Source organism: Phalaenopsis equestris, unplaced genomic scaffold, assembly GCF_001263595.1.
Source record: "Phalaenopsis equestris unplaced genomic scaffold, ASM126359v1 Scaffold220822, whole genome shotgun sequence".
Lineage (NCBI taxonomy): Eukaryota > Viridiplantae > Streptophyta > Magnoliopsida > Asparagales > Orchidaceae > Phalaenopsis > Phalaenopsis equestris.
The window spans coordinates 110341-122468 of record NW_018239078.1 but is presented as its reverse complement, the minus strand read 5'-3'; positions in this window follow the sequence as shown (position 1 = coordinate 122468).

Here is a 12128-nt window from a genome sequence, read left to right as displayed (position 1 = left end):
TATATATATATATATATATATAATATTGAAAAAAGTAATGTGTTAAATTTTGAAAAAAAAAATCGGACTGATCTCATATCCTCAGTAGTTTAAATAAACGAGTCTAATACCGTAAGCAATTCATCTATCCTGAAGGGTAGATACACTACTCATTGGTAAGGCTTAATTAAATAAACTAAAGAATTTATGACATCCATTTAAGTCTGTGAAAAAACATTTTTTTTGTGTTGACCGACAAGTTCCCTATTTAATATGAAAATTACATAGGGTTTATATTAAGTTGGGTTCTTAAAAGTTTCCTATAAGGGCAAGCCCCTATAGTTAATTACATCATAGATAACCGAAGTCACCTAAGAAAACTCTCAATTAATATCAGAGAATATTATCTTCAAAAAATTGAAAGGGATAGGACTTTTTGAATTATCAGACAAAGAGATGTGAAATGGGAATGACTCAAATTTGGAACATTTTATTTTGGAATCCAAATGATAAAGAACTAAGGGGATACCACAGATCTTGAGGAGAACCTCAATGACTTTCCAAGATATCCTATGGTTTGGCTTCACTTTCGAGAAGAAAGATTATTTAAATTTTACATCCTGCAAATTTTATTAATTAGGCCTTACCTTCATGCGAGACGGTCACACAAATAGCCTGAAAGATGTGAGAATTTAGGTCGTAACGAATGACAATCTCGGTATCCTAAAATGAGTTAGGGCTTAAATTGTATAGTGGATCCATACAAATGCATAAAGATGAGTTGAGGGTTTATGACGCACTAGAAGGACAACCTCAAAATCTTATAGCTTGTTATTAAAGTCTAAATAAAGATGTGCTCTTGCAAATCCTCATGCTGTTGTGGATTGCCGTCCACGGAGTTAGCTCTAAGCTCCTCGATGAAGCAGCAATCCTAAATTTTAAGGTTTAATGATTTAAATGACAAGTTAAAATTGAATCATTTATGGGGGGTTAAATTTGATTAGAGCGACACTGGTTAGGATCTCAAAGTTCCCTCGTTCTGATATCACTATTTTCTTTTGAATTTACTTAGCTTAAACGAGTTGTAAAACCCAGATAAACCGGGAAGATCTCGTTAGCTACCGTGGGTTACTTCTTCCGAGAGACTCCCTTAAATTCAAAAGAATGTTTTGAGTTTATATTCATTTCAAATAATTTATGGTTACCTTTAAAACAATTTATTTTAGATTTTTGAAAATGTTGATTAATTTTTTGAAAGTGGTTTTGGTTTTTTCAAGTAAAGTAAAGTACATAACCAAGCAGTTATAATATTTGAAAGCAAAAGTAAATTGCAGTAAAGTAAAAAGATAGAAATTAAATAATAACACTATAAAGGCGTACTTGTCATCTTCTCAGCATTCTCGCTGAAAGATTAGTTTTTGCAACATGTATATAATTTTGTAGGAAATTTAAATAAATAGCAAGAGTAGATGAAGATGTAGTTTCTGAAACCTTAAACCATGACTCAGTGAGTCCCGAAAGATCTTAGTGGATGATTTTTTAGAACAAAATATAGCAAGTTCAATTTGTTCTTCAAAATATTCAAAAGATTTGAAAGTGTTCGAGGAATGACCTTGAACCACTTTAAAGATCTCTTGAAATATTTCAAGTTCATTTTGAACTTATCATATTATTTCATTAATCATCTCAAGTTTGAATTGAAATTACCCCATTACTCAGTGAACCGTGACATTTTAATTATCTCAAAAAAGTGAAGGAAGTTGGATAGTCACTTGACATTTCATTTGACAGTTATATGAGTAGGCACCCCAAAGGGGGAAAGTCCAAAATCATCAAGGAGTTTAATATCTAGAGTTGAAGTAGGGCCTAAAGTGTTTGAAAGTGTTCATTAATTAATTAATTCATCTTTTCTAATCCCAATTAAGACAATTCTTGCATATTAAACCTAGTTCATTATTAGGCCCTCTTGATTTCAATTTTCAAAGTAAATTTAAGATAATTAAAATTTTCAATTCTCATTAATATCAAACTTAGTATCTAATCACCAATTAATGGGCTTTAAATGAGTGAATTACTATCTTCATAGCTTAAGTCCAATACCTTAGGATCATCTTAATTTAATTATCTTCCAAATCATTAACAAAATTATAACTTTCACTCCTATCCAGAAAAGGATGGCAAATTAGTTTCTACCTCTTAACCCGTTATATTTCAATCACCCAAAAGGTTTATTATGATCAATATTACCCATTTATCCTTTGATTAATTCTAAAATTTAATTAAGACATTAAGATTCAAAATGACAATTTTGCCCCTAGGGCTCTCTATCTTATAACTTATCAAATGAAATTCAAATGACTTTGAAATTTCCCTAAGAACTCAATCATAAGTTAATTAAAATATCAGAGGAGAAAAGTGTGGCTTTTTAGAGTTTAATTTAATTTATATAATTATTTTAATTCAAAAATAATATTTTTCAATATTAATTTATTTATTTAATTTTAAAATATCTTTTTTGTTATGGGAAAATTATTGGAGGAACACTTAGAAAAAATTATATTATTTTTCAAATTATATTTTAATTATTATAGTTATTTTAATAGTTTTAATGATAATTTAAATAGAAAATATATTTTAATTACAATAAATACTTTTTTTATAATTTTTATTAAATCTCTCTGAGTTCAAAGAACGAAATAAATTTTTATAGTTTTATGATTTTTAATTCATTTATTATAATTATTTTAATGAGAAATTAGGAAAAATACATTTTTAGCCATTAAGAATATATTTTTAACTTTAAAAAAATTAAGAAAAATATTTTAATGAGTCTTAAGTGATCAAGAAACAATTAGGAACATTTTGAACCCTTTTCATATTTTTTGAAAATTTTAATTATTTTTAATTTAAAATATAGTTCAAAAATGAAGTATTTCCTCAAAAATAATTTTGTATTTTTCTTAAGTGTCCCTGATCACAAGAAACTCAGATAATCACTTTTCATAATTTTCCTAAGTGTATTTATAATTTTCCTAAGTGTATTTAAATAATTTTCCTAAGTGTATTTAAATTAATATAATTATTTTTGTTCAAAAATATAATTTTTTCTTATAGAATCAACTTTAGTACTTAAACTTAATCAAATAATTTTTAATTTTTTACAGTGAGTCAACAAGATTTTTATACACAATATGGAATCGAATTTATTAATTTTTGAATAATATTTAATTTAAATAATTTAATACAAGTTAGAAGCATTTAGTTGACTATAGAAATGCACAAAATTATCCAAATCACACTCATATTTTTCTTAAGCTTCTCTGACCACATGGAACCTACCTAAAATTCACCCCATAATTTTCTAAGTGGTACTTTAATTTATATAATTATTTTAAGCCAAATTCGCCATCAAAGCTTGAAAATTAGGGTTACAAGCACAGAGATGCTCTCTGACCATGGAAAATAAGAGAACATCTCTTTTGCATTAGGAACAAATACTCAATGTTTCAAGCCATGGTGGACAATATTTAATCAAAATAAATTAAAAAATCACAGAGGTTATTTAATTAATTAAAAATCAAAGACTCAAAAAATAATTTTTATTTTTAGTCTCCCTGTTCACTGAGCAAGAGGGTAATTTTCTTTTTTATTGTGATTTTTCTATGCAAAATTATGTATTTTCAAAGTTATGGTATTTATTTAAATCATTTAAATCCCTATTTGTTTACTTATCCACGTGATGCCACGCCATCCTCGTCCTCTCCGAAGTCTCCACGCGACGCTCTGTCATTCGACGCCTCTAGCCACCTAAGTGTCTTGTTAGCCTGTAGTTCGTGATACATTCCTTCGTCTGACACGATCTCAGCCGTTCAAGCGATACACGCGTGATCGGACAACATCCGTTCATCGTCCCCAACTGACCTAACTCATAAATCGTTCAACTTCAAACCTTAAGATCTCTCTCGATACTCAACCAAATCTCGTGGGGTTTGTTTCTACACATTCATCTACTCAAGACAAACACATCCATACGATTAAAATGCTATGAAATATAGTATATACACATGGAGAATCAAATTAAGCTCGGGTTGAGGGGAGAGTTCAATACCTTTGTCTAAGAGGTGTGGCCTCAATCAGATGGTTGGAGAAGCTTCCAAGAAGTCCAACAAGCTTTCATATGAGTTGTTGGGCTATGGTGAATTGCCTATGCATGATTTTGATCAAACCTATATTCAAGTGTTGATCTAGAGCTAGGTTAGAGGCTCACTGTGATGGGGGTTTTGTTGGGAATCAACTCCTCTCACTCTGAAGATGGTGTTTGCACAATTAATTTGAGTTTTGTGGACTGTGGAGGTGTGGGGGGAATTGTGGCCGGAATTGCCCTGGTTTTGAGCTCAAAAATTGAACTCCGTAGAAGGCATTAGGGTTGAAGATTGGTGGGGATGAGCTTCTCTAGGTTGCAATGACGTCTGGTGAGATTTTGGAAGAATTTTGTTTAGGTTTTGGCTATCCTCCCCTTTGGCTATGGAGAAGGTGAGCTTAAATAGCGGGGGAAGGGAAGGAGCTCAGGGCTTCAATTAGGGTGTAATTAACAGCTTATGTGGAGGGCTGAAGAGTGGAAAAGTTCAATTAGGGTTGGAAAGCTTGGATGGGTGAAAATGGTTTTAGATTAGGGGAAGGTGGCTCTTAATTTTTGCTCCTTTGGCGACTAGGCTAGCCGGCAAGGCTAGGGATTGTGGCCAGAGAGGCCATGGGAGCCAAACGGGGTTAATGTTGATAAACCCTTAATGGTTAAGACATGATGGCAATGATATTTTGATTTAGGCAAAATATGAGAGGAGATCCCTTAAATCAAGGAAGCATTGGTCCATAGCTCATATAGGGTGGGCTATGTGGGTCTAGTTTGGTTACTAGAGTCCGGATAGTGGTTGTGGTGGCATTGGTTTGATCAATTTGGATATGTTTGGTCAATTTTGGTGCATGGGTTCAATTTTGGGCATTTTGACTTGGAGTTGGGTTTAGGTTGGGCTAGTCATGATATTGGGCTCAATTAATTAATCAAGGTGATGTAGATGATTGTCACAAGTGGTTTAGAAAAGTTTTGAAGTGATTTTGAACTGATTTAGAAGTTTAATTTGAAGGATTTTGACTTAGGTTCAAATTGGGGATTTTGGGATTGAGATTGAAATTGAGCTTGAAATTGGGTTCAATTAAGCTTGGGTTTGGATTCAATCAACTTTAAGGATGATGAATTTGAGCCTATAATTAATATTAGGGAAGATTGGAATCAAATTGGCTGACAGTGGGGATGAATTAGGATAATTGGGCCTTTAAGAGGAAATTTAGGCTTTTGGTCAAAATAGGTCAAATTGGTCAAATTGAGCTCAATGGAGTGGTCCAAATTGGTTTTTGGGACATTCAAAATGATTTTGAAGGTTTTGGAACACTTTGGGTTATCAGGGGTATTTTGGTAATTTAGGCAATTTGGGGGTATTTTGGCAAATTTGAAAATTTTGGGGTGTTTTGGTTAATTTGGGTGGTTTCAAATAGTTTGTAATGATTTTTGGAAAAAATTAGGTATTTTGGGTAATTTTGGGAATTTTGATCAATTTTGAGGATTCATGGGTAGTTTGGTAATTTGGGTAGATTTTGTGGGAAAAGGCTAAATTAGGTATTTTAGTAGGATTGGGGTTGCCAACCACACAATCACCCTACTTGAGCCATGAACCAATATAATTCCCTACTTTGGGTCATCCATGTACTGGTCTTAGTTAGACCCTAGCCTAGGGCTAGTGGCCTAGGGGACCATCTACATGAGCCTCCCAAAGTATTAAGTGAGCAAAATTAAGCATTTTTCTTTTTGGGTTTAAAGTTGTGAGTGGAAATGTAATGTGCAATTGTGTGTATGTGCAAAGCTGACCAAGACCACAATTGTACTAAACCCTTTCTCCATAGGATGATCGTGCCTAGGGCTGTCAAAAAAGCTCGTTGTTCGCGAGCAGTTCATGTTCGGCTCGTCGGGAAGATCGTGTTCAATTCATTCGACAAACAAATGAAAAGAACACAAACATTTTTTTTCATTTGGTTTATAAACAAACTAAACACAAAAAATCATTTGTTCAATCGTATTTGAATCGCTATTGTTCAAAATATAAAATAATTTAAAATAATTATATATTAAAAATTTATCATGTCTTAAAAATAATTATATACTCTAAAAATTTATAATATTTTAATAAATTATTTCCTATAAATTATAATTTGATCTTCAGTTTTGCCTCTTAGCTTATATTAAATTCTATAATTTTGAATTTATCTTTAGGTTCGTCTCTTAGCTTAAATTTTCTTATATTTTTTTAGATTTATTTAGTTTCTTTGAATGAAACCTATGCCTCTAGATCTAATTTTTTTATGGATGAGATACGTTTTTATGATTTTATTGTGAGTTGTGCTTCAGTTATTTTGCATTTGCATTGTGATTCATAAAGGTTTAAGGACTAATTTCATTTAGGTTTAAGCTTTTGAAAGATTTCGAATAATACAAATAATTCAAACAATACAAACAAATTTGTAAAATTTTGAACAATTCGAATAATTCGAAGACTTCAAACATTATAAATATTTCAAACATTGCAAACATTTCAAACATATTTCAAATAAATCAAACTGAACACAAACAGTAACTTTGCGAACAATTTCAAACACGATATATTTCAAACACATGTAAATTCAGATGAACCGAACACAAACATGAATTTTGTTTGTTTGTGTTTGGTTCGTTTACACCCCTACAAACAGTCCTATAGGGACTCCTCTTTGGCTCCCCCATATTAGCTTCACCTACTAAGAGCTAGAGGTTAGAACCAATATGTGGAACTTCAAGATGAGAAAAGAAGAATTTAGAGTTTCTAATGGTGAGGGTTCCTTTACTACTTCTCTAAGAATAGTCAATAGAAAAGTCATATGGCTAGACCCTATGCTATTAAGGAGGAAAGACAAGATTGACTCAATGGGGTCAATTGGTCAAAATTGACTCAAACTTGGGTTGGACCCAATTTAGTTTGGTCACCCATTGTGTTATTGATCAGATTTTTTTATTGCAATAGATTGTGTAAAATTTAATTAAATATAATCAATTAATATTTGGATTCTATGGAAGCATATGTATCTTTATCAAGTAACAATGGACTTTTTATTTAAGCCCCAAATATCGATCCTGCGAGAAGGTTTAAACTGAAAATGACAAATTTGCTAGGAAATTCACAGAAAGTCAATTCACAGAAAGTCAATTGAAATCGAAAGTCAATTGAAATCACTATCACTAATTTAAATTGTTGAGATGTAATCAAAATTAAATTTTTAAACTATTATAAAATCCAATATGCAAAATTTAAAACAGTAAATACTAATCTATTAACTATATTTATGTAACGGAGATGCTTATGTGAAAAAACATCATTCCCACTACAATAAGGCTATGGTAAAATGAGATGAGATAAATGTTCATAATATGTATTGGGCCAAATGGGAGCAATTTTAATTCTCTACCCTGCTACAGTGCATAGAAAATCATTGGCTAATCTCATTGTTTAGTTCCTAAATCCATGGCTAGGCTAGGAGGATACCGACTCCCACTCTATAGGTTCCACTTCCCTTCACCTGAAGGCTAGCTCTCACTTTAGTTTTTAAATACTGAGACTGAATTGAAGATTTTAGTCTGTCACCCTAAAGGTTCTCAAATTCTACACCCAACAAAGAATATTTTCCTATTTATTTGCACTTAATTTCATAAACGATGTTCTCCTTCATAAAATCAAGTGTGATCCTTACTCTGTTGTAGAACTCATACTCCATTTCCCGGATCATATGTTTGACAACACATTTTAACGATTCAATTGGCCAGATTGAAAAGTAAATTAAGTTTGGAGTTGAAAAATCATCATAATTTATTTTATAATTTAATATTGGCACATTCATATTATCTCTTCATTTTACAATATCTCAGAGTAGGGAGAAAGATAGAGGGAACTACTCAGACTTCATGAGAAAGAAATAACAAAACACAAATTTCATATATAAAAAAAAGTTTATACAACATTAATAAACAAACAATACTTATCTTAAAACTCTTTCTCAAAGCAAATCATTTGTAGTCTTTCCTTAGAAATGCAGGAAGAAGATATCCTTCACTTTTCTCCTTCTCCAACACTCTTACAGAAAGTTTCACACTAAATCTCACTACAAAAACTCATCTCTTTCACACTAAATCTCACTACAAAAACTCTAAACTATGAAAAAAAAATCACTAATTGACTCCAATATGGAAGTAGAATGGAATGATGTGGTGCAAAAAATAAAAGTTGAGAAGTGAAAAACGTAGAGGGGCGCTTTTTCTGATGAAATTCTGCCCCAAATAGAGCCCAAGGTCGGTTCTTCAAGAGGTGCCTCCAAAAAATCTTTAAAAAATCTTCCAAATCCATCGAAACTTCTAGAAACGGGGTCTGCACCGCCTTTGGCGCTGTCGGCGCTGAGAGGGCCTGCATCGCCTTTGACGCCATCGGCGCTGAGTAAAAAATCTCTGTGTTAATTTGTTATGTGCCGTCGGCGCTGCCGGCGCTGAACATTTCTTCAAAAACGTCATTTTGACTCCAAATTTCATCCTTTTTGTTTTCTTTTTGCTTCAAGTTCTAAAAATCAACAACGTGTAAGAAAACATCAAAATACCTTCCATTAAGTTTAATATCATCAAAAATAGGTATAAAATATGGGTCTAAAAATGAATACATTTTTGGTGTATCAAAATCCCCCAAACTTACATGTTACTTGTCCTCAAGTAACTCCTTCACTACTTAAAAAAATATGACTTATGATAAAGACCTTAACTTTTAGACTTTCATATTTTAGTTTTTCAAATATAATAGTATAACTTAAGAAAAATTCAAAACAACTCCAGTTAATACTAAAGCTGTAAAGATATTCAACAATTAAGTCTAAGGCTTCTTATCCTCAATTTCTTTCCAGAAAAATTGTAATTTGTTATATTAAAATCACTTAGCAAATTCATATGAAAAATAACTTCATAAAACTTTATTAATAATTAAGTTAATATTCAAATAAAAGTTAAAAAAATGTGTTCAAGTCTTTTTCCTTAAGTTGATTCAAGTGAAGCTAATTTTTAGATAGGTATCTCCTCAAGTTTCTCCCCATATATATATTTCTTTTTCTTTTTCTTTTCTTTTCAGGATCATTTTTAATCCCTTTTTTCTTTTCTTTCTTTCTTTTCTTCTCTTTTTTTTATATGTTAGGATTCTTATATCTGGATAGCCTTTAATGATTTTGAACTTCACTATCTTCTTCTTAAAGTTAAAAACTTTTTACATTTCTTCACTTAAAAAATTTATATTAACTTAAAGATTTCATAAAGTTTAATTCTTTTCTTTTTACATGAATCTTTTAAGATTTTTATTACTTCAGAAATATAAAATTCCTTTACTACAAATAGAAAAACATAGTCTTATTATCTTTTACCAAATATCTTAACCCCTAGAATAAACCTTTATTATTGAAAATTTTTACTTAAATTTACTATATATTTAGAAACATACATATAGTTATTTAGAAACATACGAAACATACATATAGTTATCCAAAGTTAATCTCTAATACCAAAGGTCATGTTAAATTTAAAATTTTGAAAATATAATTAAGTGAGGACAAATAAAATTAATGTATTCCTCTCTTTCTAAAAATGATTTTTCTTCTTCTCCCCCCAAACATCTCCCCCCAAACACCCCCAAAAATAAATTTTTAAAAGATTTTTAGATGAAGAGCTTTAAAAATGAAGGGTAAAAGAAAGCATTAAATACTTAAAAAAAATTTATACCTCTTGGAGATTCTGATTTTTTAACATAAATTTTGAAAATACTGCAGGTGCTAAAATGAAAACTACAAGGCTAAAAACATTAAATTGCACATAATACATATAAAATTTGTTGAGAAAGAGCTGATCACAAAACAGAACAAAGTGCTGAAAATAACAACAGAAATAAACTAAATTCTAAAAATGAAAGTAGTCTTCCACATTATAGTTTCACATAACATAACAAACAAAGTCTAAGCAGCATCACAACATAAACAAAATAATCACACAGTACACACAGTACAAACACAAACAAACAAATAAAAAAAAAGATCACTAGTCAATATCATCTTCGTCTTCATCTACATCCAACTTCTGCTGCTTATATGGAGTAAATACAGGGTGAACAGAGAACTGAACTGAATGTTCTCCCCTCAATTATCTAACTAAAGCATCATCATAAGTAGCATCATACTCATTTTTTTGTCTAATCAAATCATCAGTGTGAGCATTTCTGGCTTCCATATTATGTATCCTATAATCCATTCTCAAAATATCTCCCTTTTGTATCATCATCTGATCCAAAAGTTCTCTATTGCTGGGGTCACTAGAAGTAGGTCCATGAGAGGTAGAAGGAGTATCCTTAGAAGTAGAAGGAATATCTTTAGCCTTACTGTCAGATCTTCTGTCAACATGAGATTCATATGTCTTAATGTTAGCAGACCCAATAGGTCTTTGAGGCTTAATCCTCTCCTCATCAGGTCTAAAATCAACTCCTGCCTGCTCACAAAGTGTGTAAATAAGAACATGGTGTGTCAATCCACCAGAAGTCTCTCTCAGAGCAATAGATTGAGTGTTCATATAAATAATATAGTCCACATTTATGTCCATAACTTGCTGAATACATTAGTTCAGGATGACTCTATCTTTGGTCACCTCACTATGATGGTTCGTCGGAATCATTCTTCCAAAAATAAAATAATGTCAGGCCTTAGATACTACATTTAAACCAGTGCGGGGAAAGTTAACTTTAACTCCATTTTTTATTTTCCAAGCACCTTTCTCATCAGAAAAAAAATAACTTCATCTAAAGCCTGATCTGTTACAGAAAATACACATCTTCTACAGAATAAAACTCATTTATTTTCTTTGGAGTAAATTCTACCCTTTTTTCACGAATAAATACATAATCATCAGAAGCTTCAGGAAGGTTGGCATAAAATTCCATTACAATCCCAGCCATCGTATCAGCAGTAAAATAATAGAAGTATAAGTTTTCCCATTGTTTTTCCCATTGTCGAGCAATAATCAAACGTCAACTTCTCCTCCTGGATTTTTAAAACCTCGGTCCTGAATTAATTTCTTATTTTCACAAATGCTATGAAATCGAGCACTGACTCTAAAGCTAATAAATCTCTGCTCATCATATTCTACTTTCTTTTTGCTCGATCTAGGTGCCATTGAAAATTTAGAAAATTTTGAGAAATCCGAATAAATTCTAAAATTCCAAATAAATTCTAAAATTCCGTGAGGTTTTGATATCATGTATTTAGCTTGTTTTCTGTAGCTTTTGCTTATATAAGAGTTTATCACCAAAGGATCTCATCAAAAAAATTTTCATATTTTTGTATCCATGCAATATGAGATAAATCCTTGGTGAAAATAAAAAATTTTTTGTTTAAAGTGTAGCTCTTACCTAGAGAAGATGAAATCTGAAATCTTTTAGCCTCTAAATCACCTCAAATTCGACCACAATCAAGCCCTAGTCACCCAAATTTAAGGTTGAAGATGACTTTAAGAGTAAAAAGTGGCCACAGTAAAAATTGCAAATTTTAAGGGGTTAAAATCTGTTGTCGGGTCGAGGGCGCTGTCGGCGCCATTCCAGCGCTGAAGACCCAAAAATTTCATATTTTGATTAATTTTTTTAATTTTCAATTTCCTATCGACTTACTCCAAAATTTTTAGTATTTTAAACACAAATTTTTATCTAACAATAATTCACAAAATAAAACATTTCACCAACACGAATTTTCACAAACAACAACAAACTAACTTTTATATATGAAAGTACACTTTTTACAAACACATTTTTTAATTACACAATCACACATATTAAACAAACTAATTATAAGTCAGCATTCAAATCAAGCCACAACACTAAGCGCTGTCACAAAACTATACACACAATCAAAGTTCAAAATTCTACAGCAAAAAAAAAAAGACAAACCAAACCAAATTAAATCCACACAATTACACTAAATATATATAATGTTCTAAAATAGATAGAGAA